The sequence below is a fragment of the Fukomys damarensis genome, unplaced genomic scaffold (assembly GCF_012274545.1).
Source record: "Fukomys damarensis isolate Sample0158 unplaced genomic scaffold, DMR_v1.0_HiC HiC_scaffold_23, whole genome shotgun sequence".
NCBI lineage: Eukaryota > Metazoa > Chordata > Mammalia > Rodentia > Bathyergidae > Fukomys > Fukomys damarensis.
The window spans coordinates 40,090,411-40,101,082 of record NW_022900935.1 but is presented as its reverse complement, the minus strand read 5'-3'; the positions used below and the strand labels follow the sequence as shown (position 1 = coordinate 40,101,082).

The 10,672-nt window shown below is 46.6% G+C and overlaps 1 protein-coding gene across 5 annotated transcripts in view; it reads right to left on the bottom strand.

Moving 5' to 3' along the window:
• LOC104864848 (beta-catenin-interacting protein 1) overlaps positions 1 to 10,672 on the bottom strand; it is a 100,059-nt gene that overhangs the window by 30,914 nt on the left and 58,473 nt on the right. The window lies entirely within an intron of this gene.

Sequence of the window (10,672 nt, the reverse complement as noted above, 5' to 3'; positions counted from 1 at the left end):
TACTGTAGAATATCTGAATCCATGAAGCAATCAGAAGAAAGAAATTGCCGAAAATCAAGTGAAAAAAACAAAACTGATGGCTATAACTCAAACTACCTGTTTTTAGCCTATTACAGAAAATTCACCAAGAAAAAAATGTCTTTATTTCATTACCATTACTTGCTACCGCATTATTTAAAATTAGCATTACAAAGAAAAATGCAAACAGATGCAGTAAAAGCAATACTTACAAATTACAAACAAGGCGTGAAACTAAATGAAAATTTTACTTCAAAGCCCTCCCCAACCCGGCACAAAACAAGAGCATTTAGGAACGCCCCTAGAAGGTAGAGGTGGCTCTGGTCAGCTTCACCTCCCTGTCTTGAGCCTCCCAGCCCCCAACACAGCAGCTGACCTCTGGACTTGACCTCCTTCTCAAGCCACCCACCCACCCTGAACTCGGGTCTTTTCCTCTCCTGCGCACAAGGTCAGCACTGTTCTTTGGGCCGCACAAGCGTAGTTCCTATACGTTGGGTCCAGCCATGGTCGTCCTGCCGCTGCCCCCTCCCCCATGCCCTCCCCTGTTTGCAGGCCCCTGGGAACTGATGCCTCTGCACTGAGCAACAACCCCAGACCTGTTTTGTATTTTGAGACAGGGCCTTGCTGAGTCATTAAATTGCCAGGTTAGTCTTGAACTTAAAATCTTCCTGCCTCAGCCTCCCAGAGACCTGGGATTACAGGTGTGCACCACCACACCTGACACCCAGATATCTTTTCCAGGAAACCATGCTGTGGTATGGCTGGGACTCGCCTGGAGCGATCAATGTGAGACAAACAGGCTGTTTTATAGAACACACACGCTCTGCACACCCCACACCCTCTCTCATTTAAAGCAAGCTTTACCTTGATTTGCCACTAGGAAAGATATTTAATTCCAGTTTTCATACTTTAAAAGGTTTTATTAATAAAAATATAAGCCTAATGAAACATTCTAACATTTGAGTCCATAAAACTCCTGACTTAAACTAAATGAGTTTATTGATTTAACCCAACACAAATGAAAAAGTATAAAGCAGTGCAAACTGCAGGAAACCTGTGGTAAATGACTAGTAACAAAATGTGTGATCTTCCACCTTACAGGAAAGGATGCAAGCCTTTCCAGAAAATGAGTAAGGGTTGGGGGTGACTCTCCGGCTGTATTTCCAGTCCCCCCATTCTAATTTTATAATTCAAAATTTCTGGATTGGCCATTTAAATTGGCAGTAGATTGAAAAGATCTGGCCAGTTCCAGGGACTGAACTTTTCAATATTTAATGAATGGTATTTTTAATATTTCATCACATTCCATTTGCATTATAAAACATTTATAGGAACAAGTGACTGATGTTTCTGTAATAAACCCTTTAAAAAACAACTCACAAAGACAAATGACTACCAGCAGTGTCTACGAATAAGTCACCTGTGCTACGGTCCATACCTGATTCATTTAATCCCATTCCAGATCATTAAACACAAACTACATTTCAAATGACACAGCACTAATTAAAAACATGGAAGGGCAAAACTGCCAATCAGATGTTCGGTAAGCATGGCACACATCAGGGCACACACCTACCACTTGAGAACATGACTAGCTTTTGTGGCTGTGATAGATTCTAATCTTCAGAAACTGCCACAGATTTTAAAAACAAGACAAGAATATAATAATCAACTTCTGGGTTAACTTCAAATATAAAAATTAAGCCAGGGGGCCAGGGATTTAGCTCAGCGATTTGGTGGCCTGCCTTGAAAGCACAAAGACCCGAGTTCAATCCCCGGTACCTAAATAAATAAATAAGCTAGTATTGGTGGTATGCGCCTATAATCCCAGCACTCTGGGAGGCTGAGGCAGGAGGATCCCAAGTTGAAGCCCCAACTGGGCAACTCAGTGATTTAGCTAGACCAACTCAAAATAAAAAATGGGCTGGGCTCGGGATGTAGCTCATTGCAAAAGCCCTGGGTTCAATCCTCAGCATTGCAAATATAGAACAAAGAAAGTTGTGCCTCCTGAGCCTAGGGGTGCAGCTAAGTGGCAGAAGATTCCTTGCCTAGGCTGTCAGAGTTTTAATTCAATGCTCAGCACCATGGCGGGGCGGGGGGGTAAGGTTACACATCCTGAGCACTGGATCTGCCTCACTAAAGAAATCCAATGTTTTCCACGCTACAATCACCCATGGGCTAAGGAGAAGCTGGCCCCATGATCAAGCCACACAAGTGAGAGACTTGGCAGGCTGGTTCTGAAGTCTGCCCAGTGACCACAAGGCAACACAACACCCCAATATCTACCTAGCACTCCGAACCCATTCCCTTCTAAGCTGCTGACATATACAAAGCCCACTATTTCCAAATAAGAATCTGATGTGTGCCTGTCATTTCAGAACACATAGGTGGTCATATGGTACCTTAAATAATAAATGATCATTTCAGGTGATTTTTTAGGCATTTCATCTGTAAACCCTAGACTTTAGAAGAATCTGCAATTAAGCAACATTGCCACCAGGTGGCAACAGTTACCTTCGGTGGCACTACATAATAAAAATCCCACTAGCTACTTAAAGGAGTATTAGGAGGTCTTCGGTTAAGATCATTTGCACAGAAAGGTGTCTTAGACTATCTTTAAAACCTCCAGCTGACTCTTTTCTTCCCTCAAATACACCTGAAACAGTATGACAGCCATGAAGTACCAAAATAAAAAGAGGGCAGACTCTGACTTTCTGAATACTGTCCCCAGTCATAGCTTTTATGTGAGGGACCAGACCATCTCTGGTCCTTCTAAGCAGCATAAGCCCAAGGTCCTTTTTGCTTCTCCCAGCTGCTGTGAGCTTATTCAAGCCTTTCCTGAACACTCCTGTACCTACGGTCTGGCACCTTGCTGGGGCTCGGGAGAACACAAGCCTGTGTTCCAAGCGGCAAGGCCGCAGCACAAGTGCATTCGAATCACAGCAAACTGGAGAGGGGGGCACTCTGCTCAGTGGGCACCTTACCAGCCAGGAGGTGGCTCACCACAGCCACACAGAGACCCACACGACAAGCTGCCCCACCTCAAATGTGCCTTCTCTCCATGCCTGAGCTCTAAGACAGGGGGGAGACACAGTCACTGCTGCTCACAAAATGACCCGAAAGTGTCACAGGCCCAATGCACTCCATGAGGTGGGCAAGGGCAACCCCAACAGGTGTCCAGAGCAGAGATGGGGAGACATGGCCAGCCAGCATGACCAGCAGAAGTGCAAGCAGAGACCTGGCCAGAGGTGCAGGGACACTGGGGCTCCAAGGCAGAGAGAGCACTGTAACTGCACACACGAGGGTCACAGTGCAGTGAGCAAGACCAGGCCCTGCTCCGAGAATACTGGGAGCTGCAGGGGACTGGGATTTGGGCGGCATTGTGAGGCCCTCTCCTCCTCTGTCCCCACAAACTCTGCCTCTGCAGACCACAGCAGCCATCAGCACACAGCATGGTGAGGGAGAAAGGCAGGAACCTTGCAATGGGGAAGAACTCAGCTAACTTCTCTCTTGCTCTGTAAATGGGAGGTTTTGCTGTTTGGTTTGGTTTGATTTGCTCATGGTGTTGAGGACTGAACCCAGGTCCCAGAGCCTGCTAGGCAGTGCTGGAGCAGATCGTTCAGCCAGGGGTACCCAGGTGGGCATCCCAAGCCAGGGTGGCACCAACTGCTGCGCCTTACCACTGTATGGAGTGCAGGTATGGAAGGTCCCTCAGCGCACGTGTCTCCATAAACTCACTGCAAGCAAAGTGAGGGAGGAGAGAGAGAGGGCTAAGGAGGCTCTTGGGCTTAAAGAGTCATTTCCATGGCCACCTCCCAATTAGCACCTCCTAAATGTGTAACTGAGGCTGAAGCAAGTCCCTGGTATCCAGCCCGTCAGAGGCCTTATTTTATCCTTTTATTCAGCAAAGAGGAGAAGCAGTATTTTTGCAGTGACACTGTGACGCATAAAACCAAATGAAACAACAAAAATCTGGCACTTTTAACAAAAGAGAAAAACTTCAGCCAACCAAAGTTACAGGAATATGAAATGCACACACAATAAACCTCCTGTACACCAAGGGCCATTCCCAGTGATAGCTCTTATCAGTACAGCACCAGTTCCCTTGGCTTAGAAAAATATATTTCTTAGTTACTCTCGGTAATTTTTGTACCCAAAACAGAACACTTCCAAAGAATTTCCATTCTATAAGTACAGGGTTAAGATTTCCTCATCCTAATCCCACGTAAACTTGCCTTCGAAGTGCCTGGATATGTGCAGTACACGTTAGACTCTGCTTTAATCAGGAGGAGCAACCTCGAAGCTAGCAGTCCTGGGCTAGACCATTTCTGGTTGAGAGGGGTATGGTGCCACATGGGGATCCATTGCACCTTCGACCTCTTGCCACTAGAGGCTGCCAGTGCCTGTGCCACTTGGGACAACCAGAGCTGTCTCCAGACACCTCCCAGGATCCATGGGCACCCACTCTCCCCTAGAGAATCACTGTCGTGGATCTGCCTCACTAAAGAAATCCAATGTTTTCCACACTACAATCACCCAAACACTTCAAATCAGCCAACTTCATAACTGTGTATTACTTCCACGTGAAGGTAATTTTGAGATTTGTAAAAACAATTCGGTGTGAAGTAAATCATTAAATCAATCGAATAAGCATTTAGTCTTTCCAGTAGTACAGTGAAACTTGTCCTATGTTCACCATGCCGGTAACTAGCACCAAGCACAGCACCAGGTACATCCTGTGATGTGCAAGGCTGGGTGTCAGGCATGGCTGTGTTCTAAAGGGTGGGGTTGGATCTGGGCCCAGCCCTCTGGAGGCACAGGCCCAGAAACCTGTCCTTGCAGTTGTCACTGCTAGCCCAGCTCACCGAGGGTCCTCCGTGTTGGGAATGTGATGTGTGCAGGGTCAGCCATTCGATGCCCAGAGAGGCTAGTGCACAGTGAGAAGCCCAGAGGGCCTTTCTCCTGGTGCAAACCCCACCTGGACCAAGGAGGCCTGGCCTGCCTCTGCCAGCGAGGAGCAGGCCCAGGGTCAAGCAGCCCTGGAGCAGAGTGCAGAGTACAGAGAAGCCAGCGAATGGGAAGGACTTGCAGCCTGCAGGTTGGAGTCCAGCTTCTCCTGCAAGAGGCTGAGGGAGGCCATCACCATCTGGGACTGGAAGTTAAGGAGGGATGACAGGGCAGAGGAGAATCCAGAGGAAGGGCTGCTGTGGTCTGAGTGTGCCCCCCCATTTCCTGTTGGTGGGTCTAGAGGGGGGCATCCGGGAGCCACCAGATTAGACGAGGTCAGGAGGGTGCAGCCCCCATAATGACACCAGCAACTTTCTAAGAGGAGGAAGACCCGAGCAGAGCTGGCACATCCTCTCCCTGGACCATGTTATGCAGCCAAGGCCCTCACCAGATGGTGCAGCTTGGTATCAGAAGTCTCAGCCTATTAAGACTGCAAAAATCAATGTCTTTTGTTTACAAATTACCTGGTCGCTGCTGCTGATGTTGTAATCAAAAAATGCAGGTAAACAAAGAGCTCTCCTTCCCCTCCTCTACCCAGCCACCACTTAAGCACCCTCCCTGAGCCCTGGGCAGACTCCTGGAAGCTGAGGTGAGCAGCCCCAGCTTTCCGACATGCACCACCATGCCCTCAATTGTTTCTAAACAAATGCTAAACAACACATGACTTCATTAATCAATACTTCAACATACATCTTTAAAAGATAACAACTCCTTCTAAAACTAACCATAATGGTATTATCACCTAAAAATTTCATTATATTTATTTAATATCATGAAACATTTAGTTGGCATCTGTATTTATCTGACTGTTTTTGTTTTTTGTTTTGTTTTTTGGTACCGGAGATCGAACTCGGATCCTTGTGCTTGAGGCAGGTAGCAGAACCACTGAGCTAAATCCCTGGTCCTCCACCTGACTGTTTTGGAGTTTGAAGTAATTTACCTCCATGTACACATGTCCATACAGTAACTTTGTGCCATTTAATTCTGAATTCAGCTATGAAAGAAAAACTGATAACCCTTGAGTGATTATGCTTTACAGGTTTCTGCAGCTTTGCCTATTCTTGCTTCACCACTGTTAAGGAAGTTTTGTAGGTGCTGTTTGTCAAGCCTAGTTCGCCTCCACTCCTTATTTGCTGGGAGGTCTTCTTGTGAGTGAACAGAGCTTTACCAAAAGCCATTTCCCCATAAACCTATATGATCATGCGATTCTTACTCCTAAGCCTGTTCACATGGTTGACGTTTTCATGCTCAAAAATAGCCTTGTGTATGGGGGATAAATTCCACACAGTCAAAGTGTATGATTCTTTTTATAGATCATTGATTTGATTTTCTACGATTTTGTTGAAAACTTTCTCTAACAACTTTACTGAGATTGTCATTTGAAAAAGAAATGTTGTCCTGTTCTGACCTGAAAGTTCTACTTGTTTGAATACACCCAGTTTGGTACAACCAACATCAAATCCAATACATTTATGACTTACGACTTACCAGTCATAACTCAGGCGCTCTGTGTGCTTTATTTTGCTTATGATTAAGACCGATTTTCCAAGAGTTATTTAGGCACACTATTAGGAATGAGACAGCAACTGTCACAATGTTATTTTTGAGAAATCAGGGTGTAATGATCACAAATGTGCTTTTAAAAATTAAGATAAAAAATTAAGATGAAAAGAAGTAGAACTCATGTTTCTCTTGTCATATCTGGATGACAGAGAACGTCCCCAAAGCTGAGACAAATACAGTACCTGCAAAGTCTAAGATTCAAAGTGGCAAGACCTTCTACAGCCATGTTCATAACCTTTTCAGACCACAGGTTCTCTCTGGAAATCTATGGAAAACCTGGAACCCTCTACCCTCAAAAGTATGCATGCACACAAAACAGTAGGTTTAAGGAGCATCTGACCCCTGCAGACCCAGCCTGGGTAAAAATCACCATTACAAAACAGAGTGGAAGCTAACTGACCTCAGAAAGTTAGCATCTCCATCTAGCACCTCCACATAGCCGGAAACCAAAGGGCAAAGCTGTTTCTTTTACATTCTCGTGGCTCTAGAACTTCACTTGTATTTGCAGGTCTGCAGCTGCAGTGTCTTTAGCCATGGTTCCTGGAGACCTCCCTCACCATCCCAGGAGAGTGGCCAGCAAGGCACTGAAATAAGGAGGGCACGGCTGCTGCCTTTTTAGAGGGCATGTTAGCCTGTGACACAGAGGTGAAGAGTGTCAGGCAAGTTAACCTCAGGCTGCCAGGACAGAGTCTGCTTTGAATAAAGGCGTGGTGCCCCAAGAAGCTTCCTGGATTGCCTCTGATAAGCAGTGCAGGTGGGTGTCCGGGTACTCTCTCCCCTGGGAGCTGAAACTACTACACATTATCACCTCATGTTTTTAGGAACATGAAAAGGAAGAGGCATCTTTGGTTGAGATAGTAAGGTCATAGGCTGGGGATATAGCTCAGTGGGGGCCAGGGATCTAGCACCACACCCTGCCTGGCAAGCGCCCAAGGTCCTGAGTTCAATCCCTAGTACTAAAAAAAGGAAGGTTCTGCCAGGCATGGTGGCACACATCTGTAACCCCAGCACTCAGGGGGCTGAGGCAGGATTGCCACAAATTTGAACCCAGCCTGGACTACATAGTGAGCCCAAGGTCAGCCTGAACTACATTGAGAGACCCTGTCTCAAATAAGAAAAAGCAGTAAGGTCCTAGGTGAAGAAAAGGGAGATATGTGCCAGAACATTACTGTTATTATTATTATATTTTCAATATTCCTACATTGACTATAATTCTATAAATTATGCCTTAAAAATGAAAATAAAACTTCTTGGATTAAAAAAAAGGAAGCTAGCATAGCCGGGTGTGGTGGCACACACCTGTAATCCCAGCACTCAAGAGGCAGAGGCAGGAGAATCACTGCGAGTTCAAGGCCAGCCTGGGCTACATAGTCGGTTCAAGGCCAGCCTGAACTACAAAGTGAAACACGGTCTAAATAAATAAATAAATAAATAAATAAATAAATAAGGAAGCTAGCTAGTTAGATGTGTTGGTAGGTGGATGGATGGATGAAAGATTATAAAAATGTCCTCCTTTTTTTCCCATATGCTATCTTGCCCAGGTTGATCTTGAACTTCTGGGCTCCAGTGACTTTCCTGCCTCAACCTCCTGAGTTGCTGGGATCACAGGTGCATGACACCAAGTCCAGCAAGGTTTCTTCTTTGAACAAGTTCCGGGGTTATTCTATGGAACAGCCTGCAGATTTGCTCTAAGCACACATCATCTGTAGCACAGTATAATCACTGCTCCTAATCCAGTGAGGATGCTAGCATTATTCCCTGCTGTATGAAATACACATTATCCTAAAGTGGTTACCAACAAATGCTTAAAAAGCAAAGTATGCAATGAGCTGGGGATGCAGCTCGGTGGTAGAGCACACGCTCAGCACAGGGTCCTAATTTTCATCCTCAGCAATAAAAACAGTCGATCTAAAAGAAGCTACACTTCACTTAGCTACTAGCTCATTTTTCTCCCACTCAGGTTTTCATAAGTGACTTTTCCCAAATATCACATTCACAAACTTTTCTAGAAGCCCATAAAAACATGCCCATGACATTAAGTGCAGAAATGAATTACTTTTCTAATTGGATTATTTTTTACTCAATGTAAGCTTCACCCCATGAAACCAGCAGGCCAATGGCCCACACCTCTAATCGCCTGGGCAGCTCCTGTCTCGGAAGAACACAGGTTCCCAAGGCAGACTGCAGCTCAGGGTGGGGCCAGTCTGTCGGCAATGTCCACCTTCTACGTTCACTCTGTCTCCGAGTGTCATGAGCTGTCACATGTACTGAGCACCTCTCTAATGTCACAAACATGCTGTGCCAGTCACTGTAGCACAGGAGCCTCATGTCCACAAACAATTAAGATTTCTAGTGTAAAAGCCTTTTTTAAAAATTTTTTTACACAACTCTCCTGGAAGTCCCCAAGGTGACAGGTGAGCATCCATACACACATAGGAAGGAAGAGGTCTCCCTGGTATCTAGCTGGAACCCTGCGAGGTGCAGGCAAAGATGCCCCTGACCTCAGGGGGGTGGTTCTCTGAGTTTTCGGAGGCAACACCCTTCAGCCTTCCCTCCTAAAGGGAGACCTGGGTGCCACATGTTAAATGCAGGGTCCCTGGGAGCAGAGCGGGCTCTCTGCCCCGATCCAGATACCCAGAAGCAAAGCATAAAGGCAGACAAGTTTGAGCCAGGTGTGGTGGCACTCACTAGCCTGTAATCCCTCCCAACATTCTGGGAGACTGAGGCAGGAGGTCGTCAGTTTGAGGCCAGCCTGGCCTACTCCAAAGACCTGTCTCAAACAAAGGAAACAGTGGTATTTGTAGGTCATCATCCCCAGGAACTGGAGGATTGCTGACCAAGGTGGGTGGGCACAGGGACACTGTGAGATTACAAGCTCTGTGGTCTCTCAGTGGAGGTGCTGTAGGGCTAGGCTGTGAGGAAGCACAAAAAGGAGAGGAAGATGGGGCAGAGCTGAAGGAGGAAGCAGAGCAGGAAAGTGCAGAAACCTCACTTAGTAAAGTGGGTGCCCTGAAGGGCAGGAGAGCAGGCCTCCTCACCCCTGACCTGCAGATGCAGCAGAGGTGTCGCTAGCCATGGGCAGCTCCCACCTAGAATCACACTCTAACAGACTGTCATACACTCTCAAATAGAACCACTGAGTCAGCCAGGCCTGCTGGCACATGGCTGTAATTCCACCACTGAGGGAAGCTGAGGCAGGAGGATCCAAACTTTGAGACCTCCACACACACCTCGGCAACTCAGTGAGACCCAGTCTCAACATAAAAACTTTTTAACAAGGACTGGGGATGTGGCTCTGTGGCAGAGCATCCCTGGTTCAATTCCCAGTACCCACTATGTCACATTCATAGAACGCTCATAAGCAGAGGCCATCCAGGGGCTTCCTTTTAAGGAAGTGAGGTTCTAAGCCTATCTGGGCAATTTCAAGTTTACTCCCTGTTAAAACCTTGCATCCTGGAATGTCCCCTTCAGTGGGGACCTGTCTCTAGCTTCCTCTCCTGAGACACTCAGCAGCAGCACCAGCTTCCCTCAGACCCTTGCTCCTGCTGCAGGCCAAGGCCCGCCTGCAGTACCTAAATGCCCTCAGGCATGACTGCTCTCCAGACTTGTGCATAGCACCCAGACACACAGACAGTGGACGCTGGCTCCCAGGTGGCAGTGTTGCAGCCTGCAGTGGAAGCCCACCCCACCACTAGCTCTTCCTAATCGCATGGCTGCAGCAAATCAACACTTTGCCTTCCCGCTGCCTCCTGGCCTGCTAACGCTGGACAGCTGGTGGGACTAATTTTGAGTTGGGCGCTAAGGACAATAATAAAGTCAGGCACCCACACTTGCATTTTGCAAAGAACTTCAATGATTTCATATGAAAACAGAAACCACATTAAGAAACACAGGCACCTCACAAGCTGGCAGAAGAAAATATTTTTGGAACAGATCTTTTCAACACCCCTCAATTCGTATCATCTGCATCAAAAATCCAATTATAACTGGAGATGTAGCTCAGTGGTGCCTGCTGCCTAGCAAGCGCTAGGTCCTGAGTTTGATCCTCAGTACCAAAAAAAAAAAAAAAAAAAAAACCAAGTAT